The sequence below is a fragment of the Gadus macrocephalus genome, chromosome 15, assembly GCF_031168955.1.
Source record: "Gadus macrocephalus chromosome 15, ASM3116895v1".
Classification (NCBI taxonomy): Eukaryota; Metazoa; Chordata; class Actinopteri; order Gadiformes; family Gadidae; genus Gadus; species Gadus macrocephalus.
The window spans coordinates 11,073,287-11,087,589 of NC_082396.1; the positions used below are offsets into that span (position 1 = coordinate 11,073,287).

The window sequence follows — 14,303 nt, forward strand, 5'->3', positions numbered from 1 at the left end:
GAGAGGTGTGTGTTTTTCATTCACTAATAGTTGCACACTTCTTGTTATCGGCAGGCCAATCCTACCTGGAGCACCACTGCGACCTCTCTTTCCCGTCGACCCTGGTTGAGAAACGTCCGGCAGTTAGTCACAGGTTGCTATGGCAACGTCCCCTTTAACGGGTGGCAAGGTTCCTTAATGGACAAACTGCATCGATCCTTCTGTATGTACGTATTGGATCTAACATTTTTGAATAAAAACCACATGAGAATAATCTAAATCTACAGACAAGTTCATTCTAAAATGTCCTTTTATGTATTTAAAAACACTCAAAAGTACTTTGTGTATCATTATCAGTCCGAAATCAGAAAATGTTTACTTTTTTGAACAATTCAATAAAAGTGCAACTAAACATAGAAGGAGTTGAATCATGCTTCCAAAAGCCAGCAGCCCCAACATTGTAAGCCTACATTGCTTCGCACGCAAGCATGAAACCGAGATTCCTGCTGCATTCTGGGCCCGCCATCACATCCTCTTGGCTCGGTGTACACAAGGCACATCAATAGACCCCCATGAGCCAATGGCATCCTGGGAACCTTGAGGGGGTGGGGGGGGGGGGGGGTGTCGGGTAGTGGTGTTTGTGGGGGCGGGGGTTCAAATATAGCCTAGCCTGCGATGGCGCCAAAGAACGGTTATGCTGAAGCTAGGACTTCACATGCAACAAGCGGATGGCAGCGCATGACAGACGGGACCTACACATAAAGCCGCACGCACACATGGACAATCGTACACATACGGACTCGTGTTCCTCAGGGCGTTTATGTCATCTATGCCGGGCCTCTCGCTCTCCCGGGCTTTACTGGTGTCCCAAGGTCCAGACCACCTGTTGTTCCCCTCTTATGTAAAAAGCCTTGTTTGGCAGAGCCCGGAAATGAAGAACTCAAGACTGCATGCCAGCATGAACACTCATTGGCTGTTTTCGTAGCCGTAGCAAACAACCAATGTGGACCGGGGTTTCTCACACACTGGGTAAATTGAGTCTGAAGTGGGCATCAAGGCTCATCTTGCAAGTAATGCAGAACTAAATAGAGAGCGTCTTGAGTTTTTAAACGTGGAACAGGCGCAACGATAACGGCATAGGCCTAGCCTGGCGTCAACACACCCCAGCTCAAGTCCCCTTTATTCCGGGCTTGTTACACAAACCTTTGTGTCACTCGGGGGCGTACCCCCGGCCAGTGGAGGCCTCAGGGCAGGTGGGCCGCCATGTTTGGAGTACTGGGACACCGAGCCAGGAATACCTCCCAGAATTCCAGCACTGAAAATACTCGAACCCAAAGCCCACCGCCGCCCCCGGCTCCTCCGGCCTGCCCCTCCCGCTATCCGGTTGCTCTCTCAGACCCTCGCTCGGAAGCCGGTGCAAACGCACCAACCATCAGAAGACTGCTGGTGGGAGACTCCCCTTGGAATGGATGAAAACATTGAATACTGCGCTGAGCGTTGAGCGATACCGCTGATGTATAAAATACCAACCCAGATTATTCTTTAAGATATAGTGTATGACATTGGGAGATTCATTCTATGCTAAATTAATATAAGTGCAGAAATATTGTGGAAATATGAATAGATTTAGATTTATTTCAATTGGATGCAACTCCCCAATGGGTTTTAAGGAGTTATTCCGAGCTCATGTAAGGGGTAAAGGGTGTGCAGGGAGACACATGATGAATAAACAGTAATACATACTGCGTGTGGACGCAGAGTTTGGACCCCTCCACCGGGAATGGCTTGAGTAAGCAACGTAATCACGGGGGTGATAATGACAGATACTGTGTTGATGATCAACTGGATTCCCCCAGGAAAGCCTCAGAGAATACAGAGAAGCTTCCGGAGAAACCAATAGGGGACACTCTATACTTTGGAAACTGAGCATGACATTTTATATATATCTGGCTGAGGTACTTAACTACTCCTTGAATTTGTATTTATTGGCAATTAAGACTGGTGTGCATTTCAAGTCAATACGGCCACCCAGTAATGGCATTTCGGTATCCAAATACTGAATTCTATACATTAGACTATTATATTATTCAAAAAAGAGCCGAATTTGTACACCTTACGTCAACGACTTCCCGGTGAAATTATGAAAACAATAGAGGGGTTTGGGCTACTTAGAGATGTGAATCCATCAAAGGATGAAATGGCATGAACTTTTGCCATTGTGAGAAAAAGAAAATATGCACTTAGTATTAAAGCCTGGTAAAACCATCTGCTGAATGTCATGGCTTTTCACTGTTTTTACATAAACCTCCCTCCATCACACATAAACCCCCCAGTTTCCAAATATAAAATGGATATATGACCTTTACAGCAAGGCTGGTCCAAATCTAGTGCAGTAATGAAAGTAAAAAAAGGAAATACGGTGTCCCTTTAAAACCCTGCCTCACCGCCCGGGATCCACAGGGGAACATATAAACCTTAACAACTGTGATATTGAGTTCTGAGTCCTCACCACTTACGTCTAGACCAACTAACATTCACATAACACACACCCTCCCCCCCCCCCCACCCAATGCTCATTTCAAACCCTAATACCGTGATGCTGTGGTTGAGAGAGTGTACGTAACAGATCCTGTGTGAGACGAATGGACCGGAACCACCGGGACAGAGATCCTCATCCCTCACTCATGGACCGTTGGGAGACAGTGGACGGGTCACAGAGAACCTTATTGCGTTCTCTAGCCATGACCAACGGTATTACCTGGTGGGGTTTGCTAAGAAGCACAGGCTGAGGTTTTTTTGGCAGTAGTTTTCCACTTCAGTCACTCTGTGGGAAAATGTGAAGCATGAATAGGGAAGATTTGAAAAATAGCAGATCTTTCATGCCGCTCTCCTACACAAGAACCAAACATTGTCTGCTACCGTTGTAGTTTGAAGGCCACAAACCGCCCAAAACTTCACGTAACCAGCCACCTGTTTGGCGGTCAATCTCGCCAGACACACCGGCTCAAATTCAATCCACTTATACAAGTGTGAAAATAAGTGTGGCTGGCACCGGTTTGACACAAAATCTAGTGGTGCCGTGAGGCTAAGGTTAGCGGTTAGCCCATTAGCTGGTCCTCCGTGTTTTCTGCTGCATCATACCACACTGTAACGCGAGTAGACGAGCAACGAAAGGTCAGCGTTCACAAGTGGTCTGAACGATAACAGTTGGGACGTGGCATCTTGAGCCTGTGTGGTGTAATCCTAGGGGCGTTTGGGAGTCGATGCCCAGGGGCAGGAGAGGAGCTGATTAACCGACATCTAACCAACACCGGTGGTGTAGGTTACCTCCACCACCATTGTGTGTCCAAGTGTCTGCTACACAAAACTAGGGCAGTGGTTCAGAGAGCCCCGAACCAAGTCAAATACTCTCAGTTGAACACTCACAGGTTTCAATATTTAAAATAATGTGAAAGATATGAGTAACTCATGATATACCTCATTACCTAAATATCCGAAATATATCCTATAGATCTTCCTGCTCAGACATAATTTGGTGGGATTCTTGCAAATCCTGGTTGAGAAGAGCCAATGCGGTACCCTCTCTGTATGTCAGATCTCTCTGGAGACTGACCAGAGGATATTTCCAACGTCTCCTGGAACTCCGAACAAACAACTAATCCAGGAATTAAACAATTACCCGAGCCTCTGAAAGCAGATTGCCACAAACGCTACATTGTACGTGTGCCAGAAAAGGGCAGCATTAACAGAGTAGACCATAATCCACAAACAAATGCTCTCAGGAAAGGGAAAAGGCACACAGACACGCACACACAAACAGAAAGCCCTACACTTGATAGAACAAGACTCTTTAATGAAATCCATTGAGGTAAGTAGTCTGAGGAAGCTTTCACATACAGCCTCACTGCTCAGTTTTAGATTCTCACTGCTGCGCTCACTTTTGTTTTTCTTTATTCCCCACCAAATGGATTTATAGAAAGAAAAAAGAGATGATTGAGCATTGGGTGGATGGCTCAAAATAGAGTCAAAATAGACTACCTCATGTTTCAAACAAACATGAGCACAGTAGAGTTAAAGTTAAGAATGGTTAACTTTAAGCAGCACATAATACTGTATATAGACGTACTTTATATGAATTCAAATATGTAATACGGATTCTAAACATGGCAGCATCTGATTTGGTCGACGTTTACGTGCCGTAAAAAAAAGTCTCCGTTTTTGTAATTGATTTTCCCATATAAAACCCGAACTCTATCATAAAGAAATTAGTCCGACTTCTAAAGTGTACGTTAGCTAAGGATACGTTAGGTAAGAATTTCCCCCGACTTGCCAATTTCCCCTCACCTCAGGATGGCTGAGGCCTTTCTCGTCCACACAGTCCAGTGGTTTTAATGAGCCTGGAACCCTCAGCTGCTCTATCATTGACTTAATGGAGGGTTAGCGCCGTGGAGACACACTCGGGGCTTATTCAGCCTGACAGGGGCTGTGCTTTTGTACACTGGGAGCCATAGTTAGTAGCTTCAAGGCAGGAATTAGAAGGACACAAAAGAAACATGAACATGGAAGGAAATCTATTCAACGTCGAACGCTAGAGAGGAAACAAGCGGAGGCCGTCCAATGTCCGGGATGTGACCTGAGGAGGTAAGCCGGGTCTTCTTGACTGCATCAGAAAGACAATAAGAGAAGTCTTAAAGGCACCGTTTCAGATCCAGCGCAACACAGAGGTCACAAAAACAAGCCGCTGGGGAGGGTGACGGGAGGGAAAATAAATGTGCATAACCCATGTCCATAGAAAAATAACCTTTTACTGGAAGACGTCTGAATATTCGTCGTGCCTGCCAGTATCTGACCTTACAGGCGCCTCTCTGCTGTTAAACGACCTTCAGTCGTCCACAAGCGTGTGTCACGAACCCCCGCCCTGACATGGCTGGGTTGTCGCCAGCTGGAGTAATCAGTCTGGACCTCGTTTATTTTAGAAGGGGGTGCAAGGGGGAAGACGGTTGAAATGCCAATCCATGTGAGCATTTTAAAATCATTCCAGGTTGATAAGGTCCGTCCTACCAACCACAAGGCAGCCGGGCAGGGCTGGTGTATACATCTGCCAGAATATCACAGGGATTGCTGTGGTATCATAGTTTAACTAGGATGATGTCTTTCTTCTGGCATAAAAGGCGGCATTATAGTTAATCCCAGGATTTCCTGGGCTCATTAAATCAAGGAAGCAGAGTTAAATAAATACTGCAATGAAGTTTATATAAAAAGCATCCAAAATCTCTCTCAAAACATTAGGTAAAAATCTTATCAGAAAGCAACTTGAAATAATACAGTGGTTTATGTAAACAGCTAGCTCTCAGGCTGCGAGAGCGGTCTCCAAACATTGTCTTCCTGCGAACCACACATCTCAATCAGACAGAGTGCATCATGGGTGTGGACCCTTCTTGACCCATAATCCCCATTATTTACCCAAGACAAATGGCAAGGCATCCCAGTGAAGGTTAAACCTACAAGTCCACAAAGATCAGAGAGCAAGAACATGTTCCTCGCAAGCACAAAAGCCATTAAACATTTTACACACAAATGCAGACAACAGTGTGTGCTTTGTGAGAGCTAGGGTGGCACATTTGACCTTCCTCTCTCCTTTCAGGATATAAACGGATATAAATACCCTTGGGTGATATTTTAAAGAGCGAGACCGGAGACCGCTGACCTGGCCCATTGTCGCCACTTTGGAATGAATTACTGGTTCAGTTTTGCCACTGCCGCAAGCGAAGAAAACAAGACATTACATACAGCGGGGTTATTGTGTCAATCTACAAGCAGTCAGGAGGTATCAGATTTCACCCACCCTTCATAATGAGGTCTCAAATGTTGGACAACTTAGCAAAATCATTAGTGTTGGCAACATAATTTCTCTTGAATTCACAACCAGACATACGAGCTTGAGAAATCCAGAGAAAGCTGTTCCAGGAGTGTTTTCGCTCCAATTCCACACCCCACTTCAATTTGCATCTGAACATGGATGATTATGAACTACAGGAATTTTTATGAGCTCACATCTTTCAAGTTGCGACTTCTGTCATTCTTCACCCCTCAACATTATTCAGCAAGTGACGGCAGACACATGTCCTCGTTTCTCGAGAATATCTAATCCCTGCACGCGTTTTTACACGGCAATTAGTCACTTTCCTAATGCCCAGAGGTCTTAAAACAACCAACACAGGCCGGTTTAGAGCTCCTCAGGTTTCCCAAGTGTACAACGGTCTATCATCCCAGGGTGATGAGTGAGATAAATGCCTCTGGCTGCAATTTCTTTTGTGCAATCCCTGCAAGGTGAGCCTGGGCCCCGGCAGAACACCACTGGTGGACGGACCCCAGGAGAATCTGCCGCACGACACTTCATCATCACCCAGCTGAATTCATAACTCAAGAGTGCAAAAAAAAAGGAAGGGAATATAAATTAAAATTAGGTGCCGTGTGGATTTTAGGAGCAGATTCCTGCGGGTTTCGAGTTACCGGGCAGAACGATAACGTCTCGCCACGCAGCGCCACGCAAGTTATTAAAACAGAAGCTCAGACGGCGAGGGGCGAGTGGGATCAAGGCCCTGTGAGCGAGGAGCTCGCCGAAGTAAGAAGGGGTGAGTGTGGAAGAGGAGGAGGAGGAGGAGGTGGTGAGCGAGGAGGGGATGTGTTTAGCATGTGTGCTGCAGGGGGGGTGCTTGGCCTTTGGCCAGCCCTCGCGCTACACACACCGACGCTCTTCACGTTCAAACAGGGGCCCCATTTGTAATGGCACTCACCTGTTGAGCTAATTACTAAAACAGACGGGCCGCGTGTAAACACGGCAAGGCTTGCGCGTCGACGGAGACCGGAGCGGTCTGGACCTGATCCAGACTGAACGGCACTCACGGAGAAGAAATACACAGTCAAAGCAAAAATGGAAAAAGGAAATGAATGTGTATTAAACCCCAATTTTGTTGGGGTTTTATAAGGGAATAAAAGCTGAGAGGGCCGTTTGATTGTTAAAATGGATGATTGCCGCATGGGAATGTGTGGCTCCATTCTTCAAAAGTTGCTCCTGAGTTCTTTACGTGTTTTTTGTGAAAACCACACAGCCGAGAAATTCGGGCACACACTTGCAGGCCTGCGGAACAACTTACGGTTTCAGCATTTCTGCGGTAACACCCAGGGAGCCTAAAGACCCCCCCAGCAACGCAATCACCCCGATTCCAAAGACAACACACAACACCATGTCGGTGCTTCATGCGGCCCAGTGGGAGCTTCTACCCTCTGCTCAAACGGGTAAAGGCATTAGGCCGGTGTGTCGCAGGAGCCCCAGTGCCACAGGCAGCCTGTCATCAGTGGGGACACCCCAGTCCCACGGTTTAGGTTCCCACCCGTCATCGCTGGTATTAGTTAGTCTGCTCCAAAACTAATTAATCAAACTTTAATGGTTGTAAACTATCAGCTACAGAAGAGGACACAGACAGCCCGTCAAGCAGTACTTGGAACTATTCTTCATTTTGACTTGTTAGGCGATACCCACATCTAGAGTAAATAATGGCCTGAATGAATAAACATCTTTCCCATATGGGGAGAAACAAATGCAGAATCATTTACTGACTCACCACACTACCTTCAATGTGAAGCTATCGTTTAGTTGTGAAATATCATATTGTGTCAAGAATATTTTTTCAGGCATATTCCAGATGAAGCCGATATTAGGAGAGGATTGTGAATTCCTGTGGCATGCTGTGTAAAAAAAGGTGCCCCATCAACTGTCTAGTTCCAACCAAACGGGAAATCAACATAAACACTGTGGCTACTGAGGGATGGCATGCCAGCGGAAGACAAACAAAGAGAAACATCCATTTACACAATGGGGATAAAGTTTCCTTCTGAGCTGCCCCGAATGAGGAAAACAGCCCAGGCCTCACACAGAAATACACCCCGTCAGGTAATGAATGGAGAGACACACAGCCACATTGTCCCAGTGTCCCACCATCAACGCCATCTCCATCTCCATCATCACCATTACAATCCACTAAACTCCACCAAGAATGCCATCTTGGAGTCACCGTCACACCCACCATCGTCAACTCAACCACCACTAGCAACTCCATCATCAAAGTCACCACCCCCACTGTCACTTCGGACAATACCACTTTAAACCAGGTCATTGTGAATTACGATTGTCATTCTTCCCTCAGAATGAAAATATGGTCATGTGACTAAACATACCGACCCCATGGCTGTTCAGTCACGGCAGACTGGCAGAGAAGTAGCCCTTGCTCATTTCTGCTAAGTCCAGCGCGGAACAGTCCATGCCGCTGGTGGTTTTGATGTGTGTGTCTGAGAGCATTATCTGGCGGTCTCCTTGATCTCTGCCCTTCCTGGTAATCCAAACTATTGTTAGCTCTGGGATTTCTTTTAGCCTCCCGATTTTCTGCCTCGAAAACGCAAATATGACCACCAACCTTCGGGGTCGACCTCCCTCAGAGTATCAGCAGATCTCCAACCTGTTTGCTCTGTCAGCGCTATTTACCCCGAGACTGGCCTTGCCGTGTAACTGTTGTGCTTTTCAATCCCGCTTACTGACTAGAGCCGCTTACCTAGACTTTTGTGGCCAGGTCTCTCTCCCCACTCTATCTGTATATCTCTTACACAGGCAGACACATATAAACACAGCCACTCCACGTCCCTGTCCAGATGTTGTTCCCCCCCCCGCCCGACGCAGACGGAAGGCTGCTGTGATCTGCCTGGATTTCCTACATCTGTCTCTCAGATCTACACATGGGCCAGGCTCAGGCCAAACACACACACATGCACCCATATACACAGAGAGACACATGCATACACACACACACACACACACTCCCATATACTCAGATTGATATATGCACACACACACACACACACACACACACACACACACACACACACACACACACACACACACACAGATATATGCATACACACAGACACACACACACACACACACAGTCAAACACATACACACATTACTAGCTTCAGACAAAACCCTCACCATCAGCCACGTGCTTGCGCAGTATGCATACATGCACAAACTCAGACCCACACCCACACACACACACACACACCCACCCACACAGAAACACACACTAACAGCTGGACGATGTATTGTATATACCAGTGTAGCTGTTTCCAGGATGGTCAAGCCGGTCAGTTTGCTCTGCTCATAGCATACGTTTAATACTGTGGATAAACATCTTTGAACTATAAAGTGCAAAGTGTGCTGCTAATTAAACGCTCTCTGAATGCCATATTGTATGATGGCATACTGAATGCGTAGCAAGTCGCACAGTCAACCAGAATATACATCATATGGATCTTCAACAGCGGTCATTTCTAAAACACTACTTATTGTGCTTTTCTATCTTCTAAGGATTAAAGTGCTTAGAACTCATGTAACATTTGGTTTTTCTAACTAGGGATGCTCTTTAAAAGCTATGACCTCCTGCTCTCATTAAAACACAATCCATCATGCTCTAACGTTGCTGGAAGAAGTTGTTCAAAAGATTGTTCAAAGAGCTGCAGAGAACCCCTTAATGAGAATGTATTTATATCGATAATATCAACAGAGCGTATTGGTACAGAACGTTCATCATCGGCCCCCCCAACACCAGAAAAGGGTATGGCGATGAGTAGAGAGGGGACGTTAGGTCAAAGAACTTCAAAGTGAAGCAAATGGCCGAATGTATAGTTTTTAACGTTCATTCTTTACACACTGGTATGATGTGCCCTTGTGGATCGGTTAAGAGGTTGTCAACTAACAACTAACAACTGTTTCTAATGGAGAGAGAGAGAGAGAGAGAGAGAGAGAGAGAGAGAGAGAGAGAGAGAGAGAGAGAGAGAGAGAGAGAGAGAGAGAGAGAGAGAGAGAGAGAGAGAGAGAGACAGAATTGGGCCCCTGACATTGCAGAGGGCATCATAAACTAGTATGGCTTTTGACCATCTGTGAACACACACACTCACAACCCCACACACACAAACAAATGTAACAATAAACACAATATCACCCGTACATAGACTTGACTGCTTGCAAACAATCATAAACACCTGTGTGTGGTCACGGCTGCACACACGCCTGCACACGCACAACCATAAACACACCTATGCACAGAAATGTGTACATGCGGTCGTAAACACCTGCCGGTGCCACGTGAGCACACACACACACACTCCGAAGGAATTAAGCTACATGGATAAGCACGAAGCAGGTATTGTTTTTCTAGCTCAGTTCAAACACAGAGGGGCCACATGGGTTCTCTCACAAGTTAACATAGGGATGGTGTGTGTGCGTCTGTGCGTGATTTTGTGTGTGTCTGTGTGTGTGTGTGTGTGTGTGTGTGTGTGTGTGTGTGTGTGTGTGTGTGTGTGTGTGTGTGTGTGTGTGTGTGTGTGTGTGTGTGTGCGTGCGTGTGCGTGTGTGTTGACTAGGCGTAGTGATCAAAAGTCAGGCCACCTCAGCCCAAGGCCCCGGGCCTCCAGAGAACGCAGCTTCCTTCCGTCTGAGGAAGGCAGAGCCCTGGTCGGCCCGTCTCAAGGGGTGCCTTGACATCCTAATCATCCGCCTCTTCCTTCAGGGAAATCACAGATATCCTGTCTCCTGTGAGGTCTGCAGATAGCAGTTGACTTTTACTAGGGGATCAATGGAGAATAATGGCTGACGTGAATTACTCTTGTCTGTTTTACAGATCGGAGACTTTAGATGATGGATCCAGCAGCGTGGACCTGACCCTGTGTAACGCGATGCCATACTCCGACCTACACATTCAACATCGCTCTATTGTTTTAACATCAAACGCAATTAGGAAAATTACATCCAGGAGAGCCATTCAGCTGACCCCCGCCATAATTCAAAGCTGCGTGTGTGGGAGGGGGGTGGGTGTGGGAGTGCGTGTGTGTGTGGCCGTGCATGGGAGTGCGTGTTTGAATCTTTATGAGTGACTATGCATGTGAGTCCACTCATGTGAAGCAGAGTGCGCGTCGCTTATGGCCAGCAGTGAGACGGTCACCGTCCATGTGCCTCAAGGAGCAACGGACAACAAAATCTCCAGGCCGCTAAAACACAGCCTGGCCTGAATCCTGCAGCCAGCACAGACAGAGACTGGCCTGAGTCCTCCAGACCCTATAGGCACCGCCTGGCCCACATCCTATAAAACAAGCCCTGATTGCTGCCAGTACCTGGGGCTGATGATGACCACACAAGGAAAAAAATAATAAATTCAAAGGAATTTCCGGACAGGGGAAGCCTCACTAGCGGGATGATTCCTCTGGCTTTTCTTTTCCTCCCGGTCTTTAACTGTCTCAGTCTGTGTCTCTCTCCCTCAGAGAAAGTGACCCATGACATGGCCATGGGCTCTCTATCCCTATGTCTCCCTCTCTCTCTCCCTGTGTCTGTCACTCTCCCTCACTCTCATGGATGTTAGATTACCCATCAGGCCATTCATCATCCCCGAATAGAAAAAGAACAAAACCTGGGAGGTGGGGGGTATGTCTCAGATCGGTAGAGGAGAACGGCCTGAACAAAGAGCGGCGTGGGTCGGCACGGTTACGAGCCTAAGCGGCAAACCCCACCCTACCCGGTTGGAGTGAGGAGGGGCGGTCGTTTTGTTTGATCTGGGCTATCCCCCACCCCTGCTACACGGGAGGTGGGCCGACCTCTCACAGGGGGGACATGCCTCAGCATACACACACACGCACACGCACACACACACACACACACACACACACACACACACACACACGTGAGCGGCCCCAGTAGGGGGCGAAGGAGAGGTGGAAGAGGTGAGCCAACATCAACTCCTGGAGGAGGGAGAAAGTGAGAAGAGGAGAAGTAATGTTTGCGATGGGGGTCGGTGGATCATCTCTGATCAATACATAAGGAATCTGTCTCTCACTGTGTATGACGATACCATCTTTGTTGTTCACAACAACCGTTCACAACTCTCACCGAGCTACAACCCAGCTGGAGGTTGCTTGTTAGAGTTATTTAAAAGATTTGTTTAAATAAGTAAAAGTATTTTGCACAATATTTAGACAGCCAGCCAGCCAGCCAGCCAGTCTGTCTCTCAGACAGACAGACATCCAGCCTACCAGACGGAGACGGTTCCAGGACAGCAGCCAGTGTAAAGGGGCCCTAGGGGTCCGCCCCCAAAGACACAGGAAGTACAGAGTTCATGGCACTGGGAACCAGAATCTTCCTCCAGGCCGTCTCCAGGGCAACACTTCGATGACAACATCCTGTAGACACAGCTTCCTGCCATGGATCCACACATAACTCCAGCCACACTCACACACACGCCACTCTATGTCTTATTTTACTATATACAATATGTTACCCCCCCCCCCCTCCCCCCCCTCCCATCTTATGACCGGTTTCTTAAGACAGTTTGGATAATTGAGCATCAGTCGTCCCCATGACAACCAGCGATGAAGTTGACAGTTGGTCGAGAGTGAACAGGTTGACAAGCTAAATCGACTGTATCCTCAAAAAACTTGGCTGAGGAAGTCTGATTTTATACTTCAGTGAACACTTGGTTGGTGTTTAATGTCAGATTTATGAAGAAGGATATGACTTCTTTGGCGCACGTTTAATCTCCCTCGTTCTCTCCTGTCCGTTTGCAGAGAGGCTGAAAATGAAGAGCGGAGGGATGTTCTCCACCCAGATGAGAAGCTGTTTCTACTTGGATAACTACACGGCTGAACCTTATGGAAAGTGCAGCTTCATAAGGACCTTCAATCGCAGATCACAGATTTTCCAGTAAGGTGTTGAAAACTCAACTCACACTAGACAGGGATTTACAAAGGACAACGGGGGCGGCCCGATGGCACTAACCACGAATGCAGTACGCCTTGTAGCCAGGTTTGATTCACACCTGCAGTCCAATAAGTCCTACATAATATGTCAGTCCCCATCTCTCAGAAAAAGGCCATTTCAATAGTTGGACTTCACAAGGTCCACATTTCCAACAAGGTGTCGTGAACTACTTTCCAAGCACCTTGGAATTTGCACTGATTGTTTACACAAAAAGCATTGAAACTGGACTTTAAAGGAAACACCGACTTTGGAGGTGACCCAAATCACATATCGATTTTACACATCTCGTTTCATCCTTCTCTGGTTTCTTACTCTCACTAGAATCCTCACTGGAAAGTGAAAACAGAATTCTTGGCTCTTGCAGCCGTTCTCCACCTCCTTTCTACGTTCAGGTTCTGACTGCTGGGACTAAAACTCAACGCCTAGAGGGTCCCATCAGCACTCACACACCTGCACCGAGACCCTCACACTGCTCTCAACCAAGCCCTCAACCTTATGGCTCAAAAATGTGTTAATGTACCAAAAAGAGAGAACGCCGGGAGCTCACGCCCCAGACGCATGTGCACTGTTTGCACAGTGTCGATGGTCCACGTGCACACACCCCCACACCACTGGGGCCCAAGGTGGAAAAGTTACGGGAATTTGTGTTCAGGTGTTGTTTTAACTAGATTATGATATGGAATACCAACACACACACATACACTGTCACACAGGAAATGTAACTATAGTTTATGAATAGAGCAGCTTCTAAACACATTTTGAAGGTGTGTGTACTGTTCTTATTGCTTCTATTCCATTAGTACAGCAATTTACACTTTACACAACAGATAATATTACACTGTTATTACACTGGAATTGTTATTCAAATAATTCGATAATTTCAGGAATTAAGCATAAACTGTTATTCTTCAAAATTTTAGCACTGGGGAATAAAAGAGTTTGACACTCTGTGACAACACATATAATGGATGTTGAGTGGTAAAGATAAGCTGACCCGTTGAGGTCAGAGATTCAAAGGGAATGAATCCCTGTCTCATCAGCTTCAAGCTGAGCCTCTGTTGACAGAAGGTAAACACGGATATGCGAGGTGGACACACACACACAAAAACACACACACACACATACCCACACACACACACACACACACACACACAGGTAAACAGAAGCATACACACAGGCAGGTAAACAGACACATACACACTGGCGAATATACGCATACACACAAGTGCACACACACTCACATACAGAAGCACACACCACCACACACAAGCAAACAATAAGATAGGCATGTAATAAAACACCCACACACACTAAGAAAATGGGATTCATTCCATAAATACTTTAAGATTGGTCCTGGCTAAGGACCATAGCCTTTACCCCCCTAGACCCTGTGAAAACCGTTTCCCAATGCGCACACACACACACACACACACACACACACACACACACACAGCTGTAGCTGGGG

The 14,303-nt window shown here is 46.8% G+C and overlaps 1 protein-coding gene across 4 annotated transcripts in view; it reads right to left on the bottom strand.

Annotated features, from left to right (window-relative positions):
• Window positions 1-14,303, bottom strand: part of col13a1 (collagen, type XIII, alpha 1) — an 86,395-nt gene that overhangs the window by 48,314 nt on the left and 23,778 nt on the right. The window lies entirely within an intron of this gene.